This window comes from Schistocerca serialis, chromosome 6 (assembly GCF_023864345.2).
Source record: "Schistocerca serialis cubense isolate TAMUIC-IGC-003099 chromosome 6, iqSchSeri2.2, whole genome shotgun sequence".
NCBI lineage: Eukaryota > Metazoa > Arthropoda > Insecta > Orthoptera > Acrididae > Schistocerca > Schistocerca serialis.
In genome coordinates, this window is record NC_064643.1 from 679,597,558 (window position 1) to 679,605,711 (window position 8,154).

Consider the following 8,154-nt stretch of genomic DNA (forward strand, 5'->3'; position numbering starts at 1 on the left):
CGCGGTCCATTAGTATACGCCGGACCCGCGTGTCGCCACTGTCAGTGATAGCAGACCGAGCGCCACCACACGGCAGGTCTAGAGAGACGTACTGGCACTCGCCCCAGTTGTACAGCCGACGTTCATAGCAATGGTTCACTGACAACTACGCTCTCATTTGCCGATACGATAGTTAGCATAGCCTTCAGCTACAATTGCTACGACCTAGCAAGGCGCCATAATCCTTTGCTATATATATTGTGGTTATAACATGTATCATCAAGAGCGATGTTCTACAAATGTGGATTAAAGTTAAGTATTCGAGAAGCTACGTACTTTTCTTTATAGCATTCATTACGTATCCTGTTTCAGACCTCACGCCAGCCTGCGTGAGTTTAAGCGCGTGCCTCTCGGCTTCCTCTCATTGTGTCTAGGCTGTCTTGTCTAGACACAACACTATTTTTCTGACGTACTAAGGTTGGTGACTCTGTCCTTTCCTCGAGGTCTCCATGATTTTGTCTTTCAACAAGAAAACGGAAGATTATATTTTTTCTATGCTGTTCTAAGGTACGCCAATACACAAGGAGACGTCTCACTGAAATAACTATATCATGGGTTGCTGACAGTCTCTCATGGCTACGACTGATTAAAGCCGACGAACAGCTGTAACCAAAGCAGAGTTAGAATCGGTGCCTACTCCAGTTGAGGCCGTTGAAGTTGCAAAAGACGCCAGGTTTGTGTACCAAATTTCGAAAGCTTTGCACCCCCAAATCTCCTATGTATTCTCCTTACTACGTTATCCCTTCGTTGTTCGCTAGCCTTCCTGGTCTTGAAATTTTAATGGCCACCAGAGTCATTATCCAGATACTTAACACCAGGCATGTTAGAGGAGCCGCTAGACCGGCCAGCTTTCAGGGCAGTGAACTAGTGTCAACAGTACTTCTGCGAAGCAGACTTACACATTGTTTTCAACTACCAATTTAGCGCTGCCCAACTGAAATGTAACTGAAGTTGACTGAAGGAGCTTAGGTTTCTCGAACTCTTCGTGATTTTGCTTTTGTTGTTCAGATTTTCCTCAATACACAAGAGCCGACTAATGGAAGCCTCAAATCTGATGAAATTCTCCTAAACGAGAAATTAATTACATAAAGGTAATAAAATGCATGATTACAATACTAAGAGGGTCACTCCAAAAGCAATGCACTCTATTTTTTTAAATCTATCTTTTATTCTACATATTTGTAAGTTTTACAGTGTGTAGATACATCCTTTAGGAACAATATTTCCTTTTCTCCACATAATTTCAATCCCTCTCAACTACGTTACGCCATCTTGGAACCAGCGCCTGTATACCCGCACGGTAAAATTCTGGACCAACCTGTTGGAGCCACTGTTTGCCAGCGTGCACAAGGGAGTCATCATCTCCAAACCTCGTTCCACGAAGAAAGTCTTTCAGTTTCCCAAAGAGATGATAGTCACATGGAGCCATGTCAAGACTGTAAGGCGGGTGTTTCAGTGTTGTCCATCGGAGTTTTGTGATCGCTTCCATGGATTTTTGACTGTCATGTGGCCGTGCATTGTCGTAGAACAGCAAAACATCCTGCTTTTGCCGATGTGGTCAAACATGACCCAGTTGAGCTTGAAGTCTCTTCAGTGTCGTCACATACGCGTCAGAATTTATGGTGGTTCCATTTGGCAAGATGTCCACAAGCAAGAGTCCTTCGGAATCGAAAAACACTGTAGCCATAATTTTTCCAGCAGAAGGTGTGGTTTTGAATTTTTTTCTTGGGTGAATTTGCATGATACCACTCCATTGATTGCCTCTTCATCTCTAGTGAAAAATGATGGAGCCATGTTTCACCACCTGTCACAATTATTCCAAGAAATTCATCTCCACCATTCTCGTACTGTTCCAAAAGTTCGCTGCATACCGTTTTTCTTGTTTCTTTGTGAGTCACTGTCAACATCCTGGGAACCCACCTGGCACAAACCTTTTATAACGCCAACACTTTCAGTATTCTGCAAACACTTCCCCCCCCCCCCCCCTGTCCCAACGTAGCGTAACAATTCGTTCACTGTGATGCGTCTGTCAGCAGTCACCAATTCGTTAACTCTCTGCACATTGTCTGGAGTGTGTGCGGTACGAGGCCTGCCGCTGCGAGGACAATCCTCAATATTGCCGTGACCGCTTTCATCACGTAACCTGCTTGCCCACTGACTAAATGTACTGCGGTCGACAGCAGCATCTCCATGCACCTCCTCTTGTGAATGTTTCCCACTGTCTCGTTTTCACAGCACAGGAATTCTATGACAGCATGTTGCTTCTGTCGAACGTCAAGTGTAGCAGCCATCTTGAAGACATGCTGTGACGGCGCCACTCACGGGAACAGGTTGAACTAAGTTTTAAAACAAGCAGGAAGGATGTATCTACACACTGTAAAACTTCCACACATGCAGAATGAAAACTGTATTTTTTACAAAAATAGTGTGCGTTTCTTTTGGAGTGACCCTCGTACATGCAACAACAAGTTTATGATCGAGTACTGAGAGCGTCTTATATACGAATTCTTTTCGAGATGCCTTTTTCCGGTACCTTTCCAGTAAATACGTCTTCCATTCGCCTTTGGTAATACTAATTGTAGGTGAATTTCTCTCGTCATATCGCTTCTTGGTATTACCTTAAACACTTATACATTTTGCGTGCTCAAGGTATTCACCTCTTTTCTATGAAAGGATGCTATGAGGTTTACAGTTTTTGCTGTAGGAATTAACTTATCTTTAGCTACATTTAAAGACAGGAACTATTCATTAAACCCCTCTGAATTGTTGTCAGAGTCATTTTGCTGTGCGGTATCGAACGGCTTTACTATATTCCCGGCGCCGGCGATTTTGATCTTGTCTCCGTGTTACTGGGGCCATCAGAGCGCGGCCACTGCGGGACACGTGATCGACGGGAGAGGCAACAAAGCCAAGCTATTAAAAGCCGCCGATGGCGGCTAAAAAAAAAAAAAACGGTTCAAATGGCTCTGAGCACTATGGAACTTAACATCTATGGTCATCTGTCCCCTAGAACTTAGAACTACTTAAACCTAGCTAACCTAAGGACATCACACAACACCCAGTCATCACGAGGCAGAGAAAATCCCTGACCTCGCCGGGAATCGAACCCGGGAACCCGGGCGCGGGAAGCGAGAACGCTACCTCACGACCACGAGCTGCGGACCCGAAGGCGGCGGGGATTTAGCTGCTCGCAGAGCGAATAGGCGCATCTCCTATGTTTTTCTTTCTTGACTGCCCTTTCTAGAGATGTCCATGCCTCTTCAGCTAAACTAACAGCTGAATTATTTCTTGTCGTAGTCTCTACAGCATGAGACAACTTCAAGCGTATCTCGTCATTCCTTAGATTTCCATACACCTCTTCTTTACTCAATGACTAGCCTCTTAAACTTCAGCCCACTCTTCATGGCTACTAAATTGTGACATATCTGCTCCTGGTACACCTTACAATCCAGTATCTGATTTCGGAATCTCTGCCTGACCATGACGTAATATAACTGAAATCTTTCCGAATTTCCCGACCTTTTCCAAGTATACCTCCACTTCATGTTATTTTTGAGCAGAGTATTGCCTGTTACTAGCTGATATTTACTGCATAACTCAATTAGTCTTTCTCCTCTCTGATTCCTAGTATCAAGCCCATATTCTCCTGTCACCCTTTCTTCAACTCCTTCCCCTACAACCGCATTCTTGTCCTCCATGACAATTATATTTTCATTTACCTTTACGTATCGAATTATTCGTACAGTATCCTGATGTACTTTCTCTATGTCTTCCTCTTTAACTTGCGAAGTCAGCATGTATACCTGAATCATCGTTGTTCGTGTTGGTTTGTTCTCGGTTCTCATGATACCAATCCTATCACTGAACTGGTCACAGTACTCACTCTCTTCCCTACCTTGTTTTCCTAGTTTCCCTACTACGTTCAAACTTCTGACATTCCACGCCCCAACCCGTAAGCTTTATCTATTCGTCGGTCCTACAATGTTTTTTTCATGATCACCTATCCCTTAGCAGTCGTCCCCCAGAGATCCGTATAAAGAACTCATTGTTAATCTTATGCCAATGGAAATATCGTAATGACATTTTTTCATTTACTGGCCACATGTCCTATCGATGCCCATCATGTGTATTTGTTGCCGTGGCTTTCAGTACCTTCTGCATCCTCATGCCGTTGATCACTGCTGGTTCTTCCGCCTTCTATGGGTAGTCTCCCACGACAAGGATAAGAGAGTGCCCTAAAACTCTTTCCGCTCCTCCGACCTGTTAGCGAAGGCCGTTCTCATCCCGAAAGACTTAGACCGCCAGTGCTGATGATTTGTATTGAAAATTTAATCGGTAGCTAGGTTCGAACACGGAAACAACGACACTTTGATTGGGCCTGGGATGTGTGGGTATTTATCCCGAGACCACTGTAAGCTGCTCTGAATGTTATCGGGTTTCCTACACCCAGTTAAGTATGGTAATGAACTATGTTTTTGGTGTTTAGGTATTTTTGTACGTCCGCTGCTTATCTTGCGTAAATGACAACACTGTGCAGACTTAACGTATCTCTGTAGGGCCACTTCTCTAATATCCTTTCCTGCGCTACATACACGTACATCTACGTCTACATCTACACAGGTACCCCGCAAGTCACCATAAGGTGCGTGGCGGAGGGTATCCTGTACCACAACTTGTCCTATTCCACTTGCAAATAGAGCGAGGGAAAAACGATTGTCTGAAGGCCTTCGTATAAGCCCTAATTTCTCGTATCTTATCTTTGTGGCCCCTACGCACGATGTATGTTGGCGGCAGTCAGCTTAAAATGCCGGTTCTCTAAATTTTCTCAACAGTGTTCCTCAAAAAGATCTTCGCTCTAGGAATTGCCATTTGAGTTCCCGAAGCATCTCCGTAACACTTAAGTTTTGTTCGAACCTACCGGTAGCAAATCTAGCAGCCCACCTATGAATTGCTCCGATGTTTCCCTTCAATCGGACCTAGTACGGATCCAAAAAACTGGAGTAGTACCCAAGAATAGGTTGAACCAGCGTCCTATATGCGGTCTCCTTTACAGGTGATCCACTCTTTCGGCATACTGTCAAAGGCCATTAGGAATAAAAAATTTTTGTTACCATTTTATAAAATATCGCGCTCTACAATGAAGAAGAGTTCTATGGACACGTCTTCTGAGTCTGGATTCGGTTTGATCAGTTTTGCAAGTGTAGCAGTTTTCGCAATCAATAGCTCATCTTAAGTTTATTTCTTTTTGCCACTGGTCTATTAAGGTTAGTGAATCTTGTTACGTCCAGGAAAGGAGCCTAGTTTACCCAAAAAAAGCCAATAAAAGTGTTCTACTTGCGTTGCATGCCAAGGTCAGCGCCATTTCTTGATTCTGGTGTGTGGTGTGTCTTTTAGAACTATTTCATAACTGTTGATCACAGTTTCGACTGACGATAACTGGTGTTTTCACGAATTAATAACTTAACTGCACAGACTGGAGCGCAAATATAAGAGCACCGGAGAAAGAAAAATGCTGCCATATCGAGCAAAAATTCTACGTCACATTTTCGGGCAATAGCTGTGACACAAACTAGTTCTACTTCGTTTAGAATGATAAAACCTACGTAGTTTGAAGCCGTCTAATGTTCATAGAATATAAATACTCTCACGTAAAGCGCAAGGTAAGGCATACGAGGCCAATACTAAGTATATTTTTTTCGGTGACAAGTGGTTTCTGACAATGTTGCGAGTCATTTGAATATAGAAACATGTGACGGAAAGGTGAAGTATGTATTAGATTGGAAAGAAATGCTGGTAATCAATGTTATACAGACTCTTGTCTGTACTGACGTGGATGAATACTTCTTTCAGTGAGCTATGAATGCATTAGCAAATTATGGTTATTCATAAGGATTTCGCTTTTATATATCAGTTGACAGGAAAATTTAATTTAGTTTGAATAACGAATGATGTATTATACTTGCACTGCAGCTCTCCTAACACAGCCTGTGCTCTACGGATTATAACGTCATGTATTCGCTGAGCACATCTACATTTAGGTGATATAACACGCTCTGTATGCATCACATTACCTCGGATTTCCATACGGGTAATGTACTGCACTCAAATCAGATACACTGCTGCTGTGTTCTGATTACGTAGAGAGGCGGTAACTGGTTTAGTGGTAGCGGGGTCAATGACTTTCAGGCTAATATAATCGTAGCCTCTTGAGGTACGATATTTATTGAAGATGTAAGCGCCGGTTTTCTTACGCATAAGAATGAGCAGGAAGGAAACCTTGAAATAACAATCACTGAATCAATGCAAAAAGCAAGGAAAATTCTCATAAAGCGAACATTATATTAAGTGGTGTTAGTCTATTCCAGCTTCCACATAATAAGGATATCTAAACTACTGTGCCCCGGTCGGGAACCAAAGGAACGTTTCTTTTGGCGTGCTTATTTTCATCACAACTATCAGATGTAAAGGGAATGAACTGCACAGAAAGTGTTCATATAAAGGATGCACTGTACACCGTCAGTTCTAAAAGTAGCAGTAGGGATAGGAAGTGTTATAACACAGTATATACAACTATGTTGCATATAATGTCGAAAGGTCAGTAAGACTGATCGCGATGACGCTATTGTATATATAAAACTTGCAGCGACACAAAACCGCTGGAAGTCCCACAGAGAATCAACGTTTGGTGCGGGGTAGGCAGATGGATCTCAATGTTAATATTGTAGCGTATTGTGCATAGGTAGGGGGAAATGCCTAGATTTGTTTGGCTAGACTGTTAGAGATACATTACTGGTAATAGAATAACCAAAAACATATCGGCAATAGCCGTCTGGTGTGGCCTAGTTGGATATTAAGGGACGGTCACCAAAAGCATAGTCCGAAGCCGTGAGCTGAGCGGTCAGCGCTACAGAATGTCAATCCTAAGGGCCCGGTTCGATTCCCTGCAGGGTCGGAGATTTTCTTCGCTCAAGGACTAGGTGTTGTGTTGTCCTAATTATCATAATTTCTTCCCCATCGACGTGCAAGTCGCCGAAGTGGCGTCAAATCGCAAGACTTGCACCCGGCGAACGGTCTACCCGCCGGGAGGCCCTAGTCATACGCCATTTACATTTTACGAAAAGCATAAAACTAGATAAAGTAAGGTCAGGTTCTGGACTCAGATCCATTGAAAGAATACTAAGAAGATATAATTAGTTCTTAAAATAAATGGGATACCCAAGATTCGAACGACTCTTGAGAGTTTGTGTCAGAGAGAAACATACCGTTGAAATTTATTTCGAAGAAGAGTCGGCAACGCCTGGCCATTACGAGAGACTGAGAGAAATTAGAGCCCATGTCTACAGTCTTTCTTCCTGCACACCACTCACGAATGTAACAGTGAACGGGGAAGTACCACGGCAACCAGCACCCCACACCGCAGCATGTCTTGAGGAGTGCAGATGTAGATGTAACGTGTTGCTCATCAAACTCGGACTTCACCTGTCGGTCAAGTAATATTCCACTACCACCCACGAACTGTACATCTCGCGAAATTACAATAACGAGAAACACTTCAGGTCATATGGAGGCGTAATGTCAGCCGGTTTGTAGATGGCATCATGATCGCACTTGCAAAGCTATTTATTTGTACAACACAAAATAGTAATTTCTTACACGTGAAAACTATCGAGTCATATACTGTAAAACGCAAAACCAGGGCATATACATATATCATTGTAAGTAGATCCATACTCAAGAAATCCGTGTAGGGGAGCACATGCCGGAGCTCGTCGTCACCGTTCGAAGACCCTGGTTGTGGCTTGCTGTTGCCTTCCTTCTGTATGTTCCGAAGTGTCAGTTGTGTATCCGTGTCGTGTGGATGACTGTGACGGGTACGTGTACAGTGTAGAACGTTAGCACATAATCTATTCCTCTCGAATAGCACGAAGTAGGCCGTCGAGTTCAGTGTCCCGATTTAAAGGACGGATCACATATCAACAGCGTCGCATTCGCTCATTTCATGAGATACTGAGGAGGGGTTGCGATTATATTCCAGGAAATTGATGCAAAGACTGGTGTTCAAGAGGTGTACGCCTTCATCCCTTCTCTCCTTGCCGGGAAAATATGGTAAGTGAA